Source organism: Gymnoscopelus braueri (genome assembly GCF_963280865.1).
Source record: "Gymnoscopelus braueri genome assembly, chromosome: 16".
Classification (NCBI taxonomy): Eukaryota; Metazoa; Chordata; class Actinopteri; order Myctophiformes; family Myctophidae; genus Gymnoscopelus; species Gymnoscopelus braueri.
The window spans coordinates 52,601,817-52,619,653 of record NC_137616.1 but is presented as its reverse complement, the minus strand read 5'-3'; the positions used below and the strand labels follow the sequence as shown (position 1 = coordinate 52,619,653).

The 17,837-nt window shown below is 38.3% G+C and overlaps 1 protein-coding gene across 1 annotated transcript in view; it reads left to right on the top strand.

The window, feature by feature from the left end:
* The window catches only part of LOC308102580 (E3 ubiquitin-protein ligase TRIM35-like), a gene marked incomplete at its 5' end in the record, with an annotated part of 614,451 nt that overhangs the window by 256,377 nt on the left and 340,237 nt on the right, over positions 1–17,837 (top strand). The window lies entirely within an intron of this gene.

Below are 17,837 nucleotides of genomic sequence, written 5' to 3'. Positions count from 1 at the left end.
GAAGTCTTCTGATTAATGTTGCATCATCCACACTCTCAGAATAAGACAAAATCTATGCATAGCCTTTTTGGGTGACTTTTGAGAGCTCAGTCTCAGGACCACCACAGATGAAGCACCTTAAGCCACAAGCTACAGAATCCTCTTCCATGTTGTCTGCTAAAAGACAAGTGTCATGATTGTTTAACTAATGGTTGTTCAATGTAAGCAATAGGCTAGAGAAAATTGACATCTAAATTCACAGTAATCAAAAGTTTTGCCAGCAGAGGAAAATAAATGCCAAAAAGTAGATAAACTACCGTACCTTAAAATCGTCCAGACATATTTGCCAGGATGCAACACTCCCGCTCCTTCCCCACATGCAGACAGTGTATCCCGTGTACACTCTTATCAAGTGTTTAGCAATATTTTCTTATTTTATTTTTCAGAATAGAATCAATTCAACAACACCCCAATCCCCTACCATTGATTATACACTGATTATACACTAACAATAACCAATATACCAATATTAGATGGCCAGGGAGACATTTTTACTCAAAAATAATGGTTGGAATGGATTCAGCACCCCTGAAAACCCCTAGTTAGACACCTCACAAGTTCATTTTAGACTTACATATTTTTCACCCAAGCCCTCTGGGCTCCTTAACTTTGATTGGCTCTCCAGGATTTTCCACGAGGATTTGGGTTTATATTAATTGAGAGGTGATTCTAGACACCTATAAGAACACATTGGTGAAGAAAGCTATTGGTAGTAAATTCACAGATGGTCCACACATATTGCTAAAATTCCCTAACTATAAGCAACTAATAGGACTATGAAAACAAGCCCAAAAGAAGCGACTATATAGGCCAAATGAGCATCGGATATCAAAGACATCTTGGAAAAAAAGTGACTATCTTTGAATATTTTCTGAAACATTTGAACACAAATCTGGTACAGAGGTCTCAACATACTTTTAGATGGGGGGGGGGGGTAACCTGACACCGTCAAATGGAAGAAGCTTGCGACACACATTTGTTTCACAGCCTACTTCCCATCTGAGACTCCGGTCGCAGAATCGATGACAGACGGTTTTTCTTTTTTTCAAGCTACTAGGCAGGTGATTGGATGATCCCGCCCCTAGCAGCCGCTGATTGGTTCGAACACGCAGTGTTCGGGCAGCTTTACTCCCTGCGCAATCCCAGACCTCCTTCCTGAAATCAAATGCAAATGAGATTTCAGGAGGGAGGGGGGTTTACCAGGCTAGGGGGGGGGGGCGGATTTCAGACTTTTACTTGTAACAGAGTTATTTCTACATTGCAGTATTGTTACTTTTACTTAAGTAAAACATTTGAGTACTTTTCCCACATCACACACAACCCAACAATAACAGACAGACAACACAACTGTACGTATTTCTTTATTCTAGAGCTACATAGTGAATAAAGACATAGAAACAGAAAAAAGAAAAGACATTAGATTTGCATATAGGCTATGCATTAGTGGGTGCTGGCGTGACAGGATCCATCGGTTTCTTTCTGGTTTTTAAAACATTGTTTTACATTACATTACAGTCATTTAGCAGACGCTTTTATCCAAAGAGACTTACAATAAGTGCATTCAACATAGGTAGGGAACTAAACTACTAATCACCAGAAGTCATAAGTGCATTTTCTGCAAAAACAAGCAACTAAGAGTATACCTAGTGCTAAGGTAAAAGTGACATATATCAGCTTCCTATTTTCTTAAAGGACGACTTCACCCCTTTTCAACCTGTCTTCATATAATTGGTCCTCACTAATACTCATGATAAAATGGTAAAAAAAAATTCTACTCTGTCTGTGTCTCAGAGGAGGGCTGTGGACAGTTCAGAGTCCCGTCTACCAGTGACATCATCAATGGGGAATCCAAGCTAATAGAAACTGCAGGCTTTCTATTCCTGGAAAGTTGCAATGCAATAAAAGAAGCCATTGTTCTCGTGTTAATACAAATCTAAATAAAAAATGTGAAATCTTGTTGGGAAAAAAAATCATGCCTAATGATGATGTCACTGGTAGACGGGTTTCTGGACTGTCCACAGCCCTCCTATGAGACACAGACCAAGTAGAAAAAAATGGTATAATTTTATCATGAGCATTAGTGAGGACCTATTATATGAAGATAGGTTGAAAAGGGGTGAAGTCGTCTTTTAAACAGATGAGACAAAATAGCGAAATCAAATGAGCAGGAGCTAAAACAAATAATTGTAACGACTAAACAAGATCCAATAAAGCAATACAACAATAAAACAAGAGTTCGTACAACTAGTTAACAAGTAGGCCAGGCATAGTCGTTCTCTCTCTCTCTCTCTTCATCCCTCTGTCATCCGTACGGACCAACACTCCACCACAGCCACGGTCAATCAAGACATTCATTTACTTCATTAATTTGATTATACCAGGAGTCTTCAACGTTTTTTCAGGACAAGGACCCCTTACCAGAGAGAGAGATGAAGCAGTGGACCCCCCCACCACGTGTTGGATTCATGTTAAATGTGACATTTAACCACTTCTTAAACCCTCAATACTCAGTAAACTTGACCTTATAGGCTCGGTACTCGGTCTGCTCTTTTTTTCCCTGTACAACAACCCTTTCGGCCGGAAATAGCCGATCTACGAGCTTGTAGATCTGCCATTTTCGGCTAATGTTCCCCCCCCAGAATAGTGATGCGCGGGTTCAAGTGGTTAATGTAAAAGTAAAAAAAGAATTTATGGGAGTGGGAGTGGTTTATGGCAGTGGGAGTGGTTTATGGGAGTGGGAGTGGTTTATGGCAGTGGGAGTGGTTTATGGCGATGCCACTCGGCCATGGCGTGCCGTCTACGGTGTTTGGGTCACGCCGTCCCTCGAGTCTGTTCCATCAGAGCTAGAGAGGAGGAAAGCAAATACTGTACCGTCAATTTGTTTTAAAACATAAGTCTTTAAAGGGATAGTTCACCCAAAACGATTCTTATTGTCTATCAATTACACACCCCATGAGGCCTTGAATTCATTGGATTGTTCTGTTTTTGTCTCATTCCTAAGCCAATAACCGACGGTGGGATCAAATTATTGGCTTAGGAATGCGACAAAAACTAAGAACTCTCCATTAATTCAAGGCTTCTGTGCGTATTTGATAGAAAATAAGTCATGTTTGGGGTGAACTTCTCCTTTAAGCCTCCAGAAGCCCTTCTGGGTGTCTTGCCTCCTCCTGACACACTTTATTTTTTTAATTTGTGAGCATATATTTCGCACTGTCTTAGAATTGTGCTAAATAAAATAAACCAAATAAATCAAATCAAAACAATTAAATGTGCCATGAAAGCATCTTGAGCACACTTACATGCTGGAACCGCCGCAGAACCCCAGCTCGGTGCAGATAGCCAAGGCATTATAACCCATTTTCACATAGATAACGATCTGGTCCATGATCTCTGGACTCTGAACCAGAAGCTCACACGCTTCTTGATAGGGGGCCTGAAGATTGGGGCAGGTGTTCTGATATGCTTGGATTATTGCCTCCTGTGAGAAATACAGAGGTTCAAAGCAGTGTAATAGCTACAGCGCTGCAGAAATATTTAGTGATCATTTGCATTGCATTTTCAGGCTATGACAGCCTGATACATCAAGACATGCACACAACTCACCGTTGTATCGTTGCTCCCCAGCCTCTTCAAAGCAGCCGTGTTGATAACCTGACATGTGAGACAGCTCATACCATCACCATCGTCGAGGGCAGCAACGATATCTAAAATAATTAAAATGACAATTTAATTTACTTTATAGATTTTTTCTAATGAAGTCTGGTGCTTAAGTGGTTAAAGGAGTAGTTCACCCAAAACATTACTTATTTTCTATCAATTACACACTCCATGAAGCATTGAATTCATGGAGATTTTAAATCAGCGGGTGGTGGAGCAGTGTTATTTCACACAATACGTAACACTCAACAATTCATTGAGGTTTTTTCAAGAAACATTACACATTACATTTTCCATAAAGTTACTTGGTTGCAGTGGTGGAAAAAGTACTAAAAGTATCAATACTCCAATATAGAAATACTCTGTTACAAGTAAAAGTCCGGAACTCAAAATGGACTTGAGTAAAAGTACAAAAGTATTGGCATCAAAATATACTTAAAGTACCAAAAGTAAAAGTACTCATTGTGCAGAATGTCCCATTTCAAGGTGTCAAATGTATACAAATCTTTTGAAAATAGCCGATCTACAAGCTCACAATGCGTCGCATTAGGACACATTGTGAGCTTGCAGATCGGCTATTTTCAAATGGCTGAAATGTATTTATAGGGCTGAAGTGGTTAATGTATGTTTTGTAATAATAATCAAAATCTACAAAGTAACTAGTAAGTAAAGTTTTCAAATACATGTAGTGGAGTAGAAGTAAAAGTATTGGACATTGGAAATACTCAAGTAAAGTACAAATACATTGTACTTAAGTAAATGTACTTAGTTACTTTCCACCACTGCTTGGTTGTGCTCAAGTAACTTACAGTAGTTACATACGGCTAACTTAGTTATGTACGGACATTGTACATTCTGTTGTGACTGTCAATCTCTGTTTCATCTATTTGCCTGGTAGAACGTTGCTGAAATGTCAGGATTTCAACTTTCTTACTGGGACTCTTGTGAACTCTGGGAAAACCTACATGTCTTCCGGAGAGACTGTAACAAGTTTGTAAAACATGAATATATACCTCCAATATATTGCTCCACAGTTTTCTCATGGTCAGAGCCTGTTCCATTACAGCTAGAGAGGAGGAAAGCAAATACTGTACAGTCAACTTGTTTTAAAACATAAGTCTTTAAAGGGATAGTTCACCCAAAACGATTCTTATTGTCTATCAATTACACACCCCATGAGGCCTTGAATTCATTGGATTGTTCTGTTTTTGTCTCATTCCTAAGCCAATAACCGACGGTGGGATCAAATTATTGGCTTAGGAATGCGACAAAAACTAAGAACTCTCCATTAATTCAAGGCTTCTGTGTGTATTTGATAGAAAATAAGTCATGTTTGGGGTGAACTTCTCCTTTAAGCCTCCAGAAGCCCTTCTGGGTGTCTTGCCTCCTCCTGACACACTTTATTTTTGAATTTGTGAGCATATATTTCGCACTGTCTTAGAATTGTGCTAAATAAAATAAACCAAATAAATCAAATCAAAACAATTAAATGTGCCATGAAAGCATCTTGAGCACACTTACATGCTGGAACCGCCGCAGAACCCCAGCTCGGTGCAGATAGCCAAGGCATTATAACCCCTTTTCACATAGATAACGATCTGGTCCATGATCTCTGCACTCTGAACCAGAAGCTCACACGCTTCATGATAGGGGGCCTGAAGATTGGGGCAGGTGTCCTGATATGCTTGGATTATTGCCTCCTGTGAGAAATACAGAGGTTCAAAGCAGTGTAATAGCTACAGCGCTGCAGAAATATTTAGTGATCATTTGCATTGCATTTTCAGGCTATGACAGCCTGATACATCAAGACATGCACACAACTCACCGTTGTATCGTTGCTCCCCAGCCTCTTCAAAGCAGCCGTGTTGATAACCTGACATGTGAGACAGCTCATACCATCACCATCGTCGAGGGCAGCAACGATATCTAAAATAATTAAAATGACAATTTAATTTATTTTATAGATTTTTTCTAATGAAGTCTGGTGCTTAAGTGGTTAAAGGAGTAGTTCACCCAAAACATTACTTATTTTCTATCAATTACACACTCCATGAAGCATTGAATTCATGGAGATTTTAAATCAGCGGGTGGTGGAGCAGTGTTATTTCACACAATACGTAACACTCAACAATTCATTGAGGTTTTTTCAAGAAACATTACACATTACATTTTCCATAAAGTTACTTGGTTGCAGTGGTGGAAAAAGTACTCAAAGTATCAATACTCCAATATAGAAATACTCTGTTACAAGTAAAAGTCCGGAACTCAAAATGGACTTGAGTAAAAGTACAAAAGTATTGGCATCAAAATATACTTAAAGTACCAAAAGTAAAAGTACTCATTGTGCAGAATGTCCCATTTCAAGGTGTCAAATGTATACAAATCTTTTGAAAATAGCCGATCTACAAGCTCACAATGCGTCGCATTAGGACACATTGTGAGCTTGCAGATCGGCTATTTTCAAATGGCTGAAATGTATTTATAGGGCTGAAGTGGTTAATGTATGTTTTGTAATAATAATCAAAATCTACAAAGTAACTAGTAAGTAAAGTTTTCAAATACATGTAGTGGAGTAGAAGTAAAAGTATTGGACATTGGAAATACTCAAGTAAAGTACAAATACATTGTACTTAAGTAAATGTACTTAGTTACTTTCCACCACTGCTTGGTTGTGCTCAAGTAACTTACAGTAGTTACATACGGCTAACTTAGTTATGTACGGACATTGTACATTCTGTTGTGACTGTCAATCTCTGTTTCATCTATTTGCCTGGTAGAACGTTGCTGAAATGTCAGGATTTCAACTTTCTTACTGGGACTCTTGTGAACTCTGGGAAAACCTACATGTCTTCCGGAGAGACTGTAACAAGTTTGTAAAACATGAATATATACCTCCAATATATTGCTCCACAGTTTTCTCATGGTCAGAGCCTGTTCCATTACAGCTAGAGAGGAGGAAAGCAAATACTGTACAGTCAACTTGTTTTAAAACATAAGTCTTTAAAGGGATAGTTCACCCAAAACAATTCTTATTGTCTATCAATTACACACCCCATGAGGCCTTGAATTCATTGGATTGTTCTGTTTTTGTCTCATTCCTAAGCCAATAACCGGCAGATTTTGTATTCTTGTGCATATATTTTGTACTGGCTTTTGAAATTGTGCTAAATAAAAGAAACCAAATAAATCAAATCAAAACATTTAAAGGTGCCATGAAAGCATCTTGAGTATACTTACATGCTGCTTGTGTTCTGCTTAGAGAGGAAGAAGGAGGGGCAGGCCCCTATTAGCTGACAGAACCGGCGGGGGAAGGCGAGCAAACAGAGCGTACAGCATCTTAAACTGTCTTTAAAAAATAAAGAGAATAGTGTAATGATAATTATTATTACTTTTTTTCTTAGTTTTTTTTACAAATGATAAGTTCTGTTTTAACCAAAAAGTATCCCTAGTACAGCACGTTCACACTGGTAGATATTTATTAGTGCATTAAATTTCCCCATCCACTTCAATGAAAAAGTGAAAAAACTCAAATTCAAGTATTTTTTTCAAAGAAACCGTAAGAGCTAGAGTTACCAGATTTGGAGGAGAGGTTCATAATTTGGTCCAAAATTATTGAAAAAATAATTACACTAATCGGCCACATGGTGGCGCTATAACAGCCCCCTTTACGTTTTGGCCTATAACTCTTGAACCGTAGGTCGTGAAATCAAAATTTATTTTCCCCTGGATTCCTTGGGTCACGACGCATCTCCCCATATAGGCCACGCCCATTTGCGTCAGGATAGATTTTCCGCCATTTTGAATTTTCTTCAAAACACACTTTTAGCTCCTCCTCCCATATATTTTGTCCAAATTTCACAAAAATCGGTACACATGATCTCTGGACCCATGCGATAATCTGGACCGAAACAGAATTTTGATAGTCCATACCGTTCGTCCGTAAATGGCTTCCAAAGTTAGCGGGAGGGGCCCGTTTTACAAAAAAGCCCACAAATCACGGACAAAACGTCCAGTCAATCCCAAATTTGAATCACATGTCAAGTGTGGTTTACTCAACAAATCCCCAAAATAATTTCCACTTTGATCCATAGGGGGCACCACAAATGCTCAAAATGTAACCGTTTGATGCAAAAACCTTATTTTGGGGGGATCAATCCTCTCAAAATGAAACGCAAGTGATCTCAGGAGTTACGTGACAATGTAATTGGCACAGCCTCCGACGTTATTCCTCCCAGCGTATTCCTCGAGTCCCGGCGGCAGCGACCCGCGACTAGCGTCGGTGCAACCACACTCTGCAATTGCCCTGAATTGCGACGCGTCTAGTTAGTGTGGTTGCCCTAACAGGGCAACCAGACTATAGTAATCCTCACACTTTATTAGTGTGGTTGCCCTAACAGGGCAACCAAACTATTGTTATAGAGAAACTGAAAAACTTCAAACCGCATCTCCTCCCACAGTTCCCAATGTCGTGCCATACGTCAAAATGACCGGCTTGACCGGGAATCGTGCGCTTGTATTTTGCTAAGAGATTGGTTGCATAGTTTAATTGATATTAATTTATTAGTGAATTACATTTCCCCATCCACTTTAATGGAAAATGGGAAAATGAAAAAACTAGATTTCAAGTATTTTTTTCTCAGAAACCGTAAGAGCTAGAGATACCAGATTTGAAGGGGAGGTTCATAATTTAGTCCGAAATTATTTTAAAAATAATCACACCATTTGGCCTCATGGTGGCGCTATAACAGTCCACTTTACGTTTTGGCCTATAACTCTTGAACCGTAGGTCATAGAATAAAAATATTTTTTTCCCCTAGATTCCTTGGGTCATTACGCAACTCCCCATATAGGCCACGCCCATTTGCGTCAGGATATATCTTCCGCCATTTTGAATTTTCTTCAAAACACACTTATTGCTCCTTTTCCTTCAAATTTTGTCCAAATCTCACACAAATCGGTACACGTGATCTTCACATAGTAAATGTCACCTTAACTGTGACAGTGTGTCACTTTAGACATGCTGTTATTCAGCCACTCTTAATACAGCCAAGCCTTGACCCATTACTGCCCAGTAACTATAGACCCATAGCCAATCTTCCTTTCACTTCCAATATCTTGGAGAAAGTAGTTTGTAAGCAACTCCTACAGTACATGTCCCATCTGACAACAATGATATCATTGATAAGTTCCAGCCTGGTTTCTGTCTGAGGCACACTACTAACACTGCTTTTCTCAGAGTGTGTAAGGTGATGTATCTCCTCTTAGTTAAAAAGCACTTTGTTCAGAAATGTGTGTTCTGCTTTCTGTGCAAGTTTCATTAAGTTGTCTGTTTTTATCTTTCTATTTTATTGTTTTCATTTGATTTTAATTCCATGTATGTCATGTTTTTATTGTAAAACAACTTGTACCTCTTGTTTCGAATGCTGCTTTATAAAAACAAACTTAATTTTTTTTATTTCTAACTTCTTAAATTAAGTATCTGGTTAGTTCAGGCAGAATGCTTAAGTTGAAATAAGAAAATAATGTCCGCAGACTGCATCTTGCTCCAAAGTGTTTTCCCCTAGATTCCTTGGGTCATTACGCAACTCCCCATATAGGCCACGCCCATTTGCGTCAGGATATATCTTCCGCCATTTTGAATTTTCTTCAAAACACACTTATTGCTCCTTTTCCTTCAAATTTTGTCCAAATCTCACACAAATCGGTACACGTGATCTATGGACCCATGCGATAAAGATATCCAAACGGCATTTTGATAGTCCTTACCGTTCGTCCGCAATTGGCTTCCAAAGTTAGTGGGAGGGGCCCGTTTTTACAAAGAATGCCAAAAATCACGAACGAAACGTCCGGTCAATCCCAAATTTAAATCACATGTCGAAGGTGGTTTACTCAACAAATCCCCCAAAGCATTTCCACTTTGATCGATATGGGGCGCCACAGTCCTTATTAGTGTGGTTGCCCTAACAGGGCAACCAAACTATTGTTATAGAGAAACTGAAAAACTTCAAACCGCATCTCCTCCCACAGTTTTTCAATGAAGAATACAGAAGGGTTTAAGTGGCTAATGTATGTGTTGCAATGGAGGAAGCATTGCGTAATTATAGAAATATCCTTTACCGTTGATACCGTCGATTCCAGCAGCCCCTGTTCCAGAAGCGAAAGAAAGACAGACAGAAAGAGAGAACAAACATGAATCTTTTAACACTAATCTACAGGGTGGACACATGCTCTGTGTTTTGCCTTTACCGGTGTGGAGCTACTTGATGTGAACTTCTGGACTGACTTTAATTGATTCATTCAAGCTTTATTTATTCTCAACATTGCATTGGTTGCATAGTTTAATTGATATTAATTTATTAGTGAATTACATTTCCCCATCCACTTTAATGTGGTTGCCCTAACAGGGCAACCAAACTATTGTTATAGAGAAACTGAAAAACTTCAAACCGCATCTCCTCCCACAGTTTTTCAATGAAGAATACAGAAGGGTTTAAGTGGCTAATGTATGTGTTGCAATGGAGGAAGCATTGCGTAATTCTAGAAATATCCTTTACCGTTGATACCGTCGTTTTGCCTTTACCGGTGTGGAGCTACTTGATGTGAACTTCTGGACTGACTTTAATTGATTCATTCAAGCTTTATTTATTCTCAACATTGCATTGGTTGCATAGTTTAATTGATATTAATTTATTAGTGAATTACATTTCCCCATCCACTTTAGTGTGGTTGCCCTAACAGGGCAACCAAACTATTGTTATAGAGAAACTGAAAAACTTCAAACCGCATCTCCTCCCACAGTTTTTCAATGAAGAATACAGAAGGGTTTAAGTGGCTAATGTATGTGTTGCAATGGAGGAAGCATTGCGTAATTATAGAAATATCCTTTACCGTTGATACCGTCGATTCCAGCAGCCCCTGTTCCAGAAGCGAAAGAAAGACAGACAGAAAGAGAGAACAAACATGAATCTTTTAACACTAATCTACAGGGTGGACACATGCTCTGTGTTTTGCCTTTACCGGTGTGGAGCTACTTGATGTGAACTTCTGGACTGACTTTAATTGATTCATTCAAGCTTTATTTATTCTCAACATTGCATTGGTTGCATAGTTTAATTGATATTAATTTATTAGTGAATTACATTTCCCCATCCACTTTAGTGTGGTTGCCCTAACAGGGCAACCAAACTATTGTTATAGAGAAACTGAAAAACTTCAAACCGCATCTCCTCCCACAGTTTTTCAATGAAGAATACAGAAGGGTTTAAGTGGCTAATGTATGTGTTGCAATGGAGGAAGCATTGCGTAATTATAGAAATATCCTTTACCGTTGATACCGTCGATTCCAGCAGCCCCTGTTCCAGAAGCGAAAGAAAGACAGACAGAAAGAGAGAACAAACATGAATCTTTTAACACTAATCTACAGGGTGGACACATGCTCTGTGTTTTGCCTTTACCGGTGTGGAGCTACTTGATGTGAACTTCTGGACTGACTTTAATTGATTCATTCAAGCTTTATTTATTCTCAACATTGCATTGGTTGCATAGTTTAATTGATATTAATTTATTAGTGAATTACATTTCCCCATCCACTTTAATGTGGTTGCCCTAACAGGGCAACCAAACTATTGTTATAGAGAAACTGAAAAACTTCAAACCGCATCTCCTCCCACAGTTTTTCAATGAAGAATACAGAAGGGTTTAAGTGGCTAATGTATGTGTTGCAATGGAGGAAGCATTGCGTAATTCTAGAAATATCCTTTACCGTTGATACCGTCGTTTTGCCTTTACCGGTGTGGAGCTACTTGATGTGAACTTCTGGACTGACTTTAATTGATTCATTCAAGCTTTATTTATTCTCAACATTGCATTGGTTGCATAGTTTAATTGATATTAATTTATTAGTGAATTACATTTCCCCATCCACTTTAGTGTGGTTGCCCTAACAGGGCAACCAAACTATTGTTATAGAGAAACTGAAAAACTTCAAACCGCATCTCCTCCCACAGTTTTTCAATGAAGAATACAGAAGGGTTTAAGTGGCTAATGTATGTGTTGCAATGGAGGAAGCATTGCGTAATTATAGAAATATCCTTTACCGTTGATACCGTCGATTCCAGCAGCCCCTGTTCCAGAAGCGAAAGAAAGACAGACAGAAAGAGAGAACAAACATGAATCTTTTAACACTAATCTACAGGGTGGACACATGCTCTGTGTTTTGCCTTTACCGGTGTGGAGCTACTTGATGTGAACTTCTGGACTGACTTTAATTGATTCATTCAAGCTTTATTTATTCTCAACATTGCATTGGTTGCATAGTTTAATTGATATTAATTTATTAGTGAATTACATTTCCCCATCCACTTTAATGTGGTTGCCCTAACAGGGCAACCAAACTATTGTTATAGAGAAACTGAAAAACTTCAAACCGCATCTCCTCCCACAGTTTTTCAATGAAGAATACAGAAGGGTTTAAGTGGCTAATGTATGTGTTGCAATGGAGGAAGCATTGCGTAATTATAGAAATATCCTTTACCGTTGATACCGTCGATTCCAGCAGCCCCTGTTCCAGAAGCGAAAGAAAGACAGACAGAAAGAGAGAACAAACATGAATCTTTTAACACTAATCTACAGGGTGGACACATGCTCTGTGTTTTGCCTTTACCGGTGTGGAGCTACTTGATGTGAACTTCTGGACTGACTTTAATTGATTCATTCAAGCTTTATTTATTCTCAACATTGCATTGGTTGCATAGTTTAATTGATATTAATTTATTAGTGAATTACATTTCCCCATCCACTTTAATGTGGTTGCCCTAACAGGGCAACCAAACTATTGTTATAGAGAAACTGAAAAACTTCAAACCGCATCTCCTCACACAGTTTTTCAATGAAGAATACAGAAGGGTTTAAGTGGCTAATGTATGTGTTGCAATGGAGGAAGCATTGCGTAATTCTAGAAATATCCTTTACCGTTGATACCGTCGTTTTGCCTTTACCGGTGTGGAGCTACTTGATGTGAACTTCTGGACTGACTTTAATTGATTCATTCAAGCTTTATTTATTCTCAACATTGCATTGGTTGCATAGTTTAATTGATATTAATTTATTAGTGAATTACATTTCCCCATCCACTTTAATGTGGTTGCCCTAACAGGGCAACCAAACTATTGTTATAGAGAAACTGAAAAACTTCAAACCGCATCTCCTCCCACAGTTTTTCAATGAAGAATACAGAAGGGTTTAAGTGGCTAATGTATGTGTTGCAATGGATGAAGCATTGCGTAATTCTAGAAATATCCTTTACCGTTGATACCGTCGTTTTGCCTTTACCGGTGTGGAGCTACTTGATGTGAACTTCTGGACTGACTTTAATTGATTCATTCAAGCTTTATTTATTCTCAACATTGCATTGGTTGCATAGTTTAATTGATATTAATTTATTAGTGAATTACATTTCCCCATCCACTTTAGTGTGGTTGCCCTAACAGGGCAACCAAACTATTGTTATAGAGAAACTGAAAAACTTCAAACCGCATCTCCTCCCACAGTTTTTCAATGAAGAATACAGAAGGGTTTAAGTGGCTAATGTATGTGTTGCAATGGAGGAAGCATTGCGTAATTATAGAAATATCCTTTACCGTTGATACCGTCGATTCCAGCAGCCCCTGTTCCAGAAGCGAAAGAAAGACAGACAGAAAGAGAGAACAAACATGAATCTTTTAACACTAATCTACAGGGTGGACACATGCTCTGTGTTTTGCCTTTACCGGTGTGGAGCTACTTGATGTGAACTTCTGGACTGACTTTAATTGATTCATTCAAGCTTTATTTATTCTCAACATTGCATTGGTTGCATAGTTTAATTGATATTAATTTATTAGTGAATTACATTTCCCCATCCACTTTAATGTGGTTGCCCTAACAGGGCAACCAAACTATTGTTATAGAGAAACTGAAAAACTTCAAACCGCATCTCCTCCCACAGTTTTTCAATGAAGAATACAGAAGGGTTTAAGTGGCTAATGTATGTGTTGCAATGGAGGAAGCATTGCGTAATTATAGAAATATCCTTTACCGTTGATACCGTCGATTCCAGCAGCCCCTGTTCCAGAAGCGAAAGAAAGACAGACAGAAAGAGAGAACAAACATGAATCTTTTAACACTAATCTACAGGGTGGACACATGCTCTGTGTTTTGCCTTTACCGGTGTGGAGCTACTTGATGTGAACTTCTGGACTGACTTTAATTGATTCATTCAAGCTTTATTTATTCTCAACATTGCATTGGTTGCATAGTTTAATTGATATTAATTTATTAGTGAATTACATTTCCCCATCCACTTTAATGTGGTTGCCCTAACAGGGCAACCAAACTATTGTTATAGAGAAACTGAAAAACTTCAAACCGCATCTCCTCACACAGTTTTTCAATGAAGAATACAGAAGGGTTTAAGTGGCTAATGTATGTGTTGCAATGGAGGAAGCATTGCGTAATTCTAGAAATATCCTTTACCGTTGATACCGTCGTTTTGCCTTTACCGGTGTGGAGCTACTTGATGTGAACTTCTGGACTGACTTTAATTGATTCATTCAAGATTTATTTATTCTCAACATTGCATTGGTTGCATAGTTTAATTGATATTAATTTATTAGTGAATTACATTTCCCCATCCACTTTAATGTGGTTGCCCTAACAGGGCAACCAAACTATTGTTATAGAGAAACTGAAAAACTTCAAACCGCATCTCCTCCCACAGTTTTTCAATGAAGAATACAGAAGGGTTTAAGTGGCTAATGTATGTGTTGCAATGGAGGAAGCATTGCAACAAAAATAATTTTTCCCCTAGATTCCTTGGGTCATTACGCAACTCCCCATATAGGCCACGCCCATTTGCGTCAGGATATATCTTCCGCCATTTTGAATTTTCTTCAAAACACACTTATTGCTCCTTTTCCTTCAAATTTTGTCCAAATCTCACACAAATCGGTACACGTGATCTATGGACCCATGCGATAAAGATATCCAAACGGCATTTTGATAGTCCTTACCGTTCGTCCGCAATTGGCTTCCAAAGTTAGTGGGAGGGGCCCGTTTTTACAAAGAATGCCAAAAATCACGAACGAAACGTCCGGTCAATCCCAAATTTAAATCACATGTCGAAGGTGGTTTACTCAACAAATCCCCCAAAGCATTTCCACTTTGATCGATATGGGGCGCCACAGTCCTTATTAGTGTGGTTGCCCTAACAGGGCAACCAAACTATTGTTATAGAGAAACTGAAAAACTTCAAACCGCATCTCCTCCCACAGTTTTTCAATGAAGAATACAGAAGGGTTTAAGTGGCTAATGTATGTGTTGCAATGGAGGAAGCATTGCGTAATTATAGAAATATCCTTTACCGTTGATACCGTCGATTCCAGCAGCCCCTGTTCCAGAAGCGAAAGAAAGACAGACAGAAAGAGAGAACAAACATGAATCTTTTAACACTAATCTACAGGGTGGACACATGCTCTGTGTTTTGCCTTTACCGGTGTGGAGCTACTTGATGTGAACTTCTGGACTGACTTTAATTGATTCATTCAAGCTTTATTTATTCTCAACATTGCATTGGTTGCATAGTTTAATTGATATTAATTTATTAGTGAATTACATTTCCCCATCCACTTTAATGTGGTTGCCCTAACAGGGCAACCAAACTATTGTTATAGAGAAACTGAAAAACTTCAAACCGCATCTCCTCCCACAGTTTTTCAATGAAGAATACAGAAGGGTTTAAGTGGCTAATGTATGTGTTGCAATGGATGAAGCATTGCGTAATTCTAGAAATATCCTTTACCGTTGATACCGTCGTTTTGCCTTTACCGGTGTGGAGCTACTTGATGTGAACTTCTGGACTGACTTTAATTGATTCATTCAAGCTTTATTTATTCTCAACATTGCATTGGTTGCATAGTTTAATTGATATTAATTTATTAGTGAATTACATTTCCCCATCCACTTTAGTGTGGTTGCCCTAACAGGGCAACCAAACTATTGTTATAGAGAAACTGAAAAACTTCAAACCGCATCTCCTCCCACAGTTTTTCAATGAAGAATACAGAAGGGTTTAAGTGGCTAATGTATGTGTTGCAATGGAGGAAGCATTGCGTAATTATAGAAATATCCTTTACCGTTGATACCGTCGATTCCAGCAGCCCCTGTTCCAGAAGCGAAAGAAAGACAGACAGAAAGAGAGAACAAACATGAATCTTTTAACACTAATCTACAGGGTGGACACATGCTCTGTGTTTTGCCTTTACCGGTGTGGAGCTACTTGATGTGAACTTCTGGACTGACTTTAATTGATTCATTCAAGCTTTATTTATTCTCAACATTGCATTGGTTGCATAGTTTAATTGATATTAATTTATTAGTGAATTACATTTCCCCATCCACTTTAATGTGGTTGCCCTAACAGGGCAACCAAACTATTGTTATAGAGAAACTGAAAAACTTCAAACCGCATCTCCTCCCACAGTTTTTCAATGAAGAATACAGAAGGGTTTAAGTGGCTAATGTATGTGTTGCAATGGATGAAGCATTGCGTAATTCTAGAAATATCCTTTACCGTTGATACCGTCGTTTTGCCTTTACCGGTGTGGAGCTACTTGATGTGAACTTCTGGACTGACTTTAATTGATTCATTCAAGCTTTATTTATTCTCAACATTGCATTGGTTGCATAGTTTAATTGATATTAATTTATTAGTGAATTACATTTCCCCATCCACTTTAGTGTGGTTGCCCTAACAGGGCAACCAAACTATTGTTATAGAGAAACTGAAAAACTTCAAACCGCATCTCCTCCCACAGTTTTTCAATGAAGAATACAGAAGGGTTTAAGTGGCTAATGTATGTGTTGCAATGGAGGAAGCATTGCGTAATTATAGAAATATCCTTTACCGTTGATACCGTCGATTCCAGCAGCCCCTGTTCCAGAAGCGAAAGAAAGACAGACAGAAAGAGAGAACAAACATGAATCTTTTAACACTAATCTACAGGGTGGACACATGCTCTGTGTTTTGCCTTTACCGGTGTGGAGCTACTTGATGTGAACTTTTGGACTGACTTTAATTGATTCATTCAAGCTTTATTTATTCTCAACATTGCATTGGTTGCATAGTTTAATTGATATTAATTTATTAGTGAATTACATTTCCCCATCCACTTTAATGGAAAATGGGAAAATGAAAAAAATAGATTTCAAGTATTTTTTTCTCAGAAACCGTAAGAGCTAGAGATACCAGATTTGAAGGGGAGGTTCATAATTTAGTCCGAAATTATTTTAAAAATAATCACACCATTTGGCCTCATGGTGGCGCTATAACAGTCCACTTTACGTTTTGGCCTATAACTCTTGAACCGTAGGTCATAGAATAAAAATATTTTTCCCCTAGATTCCTTGGGTCATTACGCAACTCCCCATATAGGCCACGCCCATTTGCGTCAGGATATATCTTCCGCCATTTTGAATTTTCTTCAAAACACACTTATTGCTCCTTTTCCTTCAAATTTTGTCCAAATCTCACACAAATCGGTACACGTGATCTTCACATAGTAAATGTCACCTTAACTGTGACAGTGTGTCACTTTAGACATGCTGTTATTCAGCCACTCTTAATACAGCCAAGCCTTGACCCATTACTGCCCAGTAACTATAGACCCATAGCCAATCTTCCTTTCACTTCCAATATCTTGGAGAAAGTAGTTTGTAAGCAACTCCTACAGTACATGTCCCATCTGACAACAATGATATCATTGATAAGTTCCAGCCTGGTTTCTGTCTGAGGCACACTACTAACACTGCTTTTCTCAGAGTGTGTAAGGTGATGTATCTCCTCTTAGTTAAAAAGCACTTTGTTCAGAAATGTGTGTTCTGCTTTCTGTGCAAGTTTCATTAAGTTGTCTGTTTTTATCTTTCTATTTTATTGTTTTCATTTGATTTTAATTCCATGTATGTCATGTTTTTATTGTAAAACAACTTGTACCTCTTGTTTCGAATGCTGCTTTATAAAAACAAACTTAATTTTTTTTATTTCTAACTTCTTAAATTAAGTATCTGGTTAGTTCAGGCAGAATGCTTAAGTTGAAATAAGAAAATAA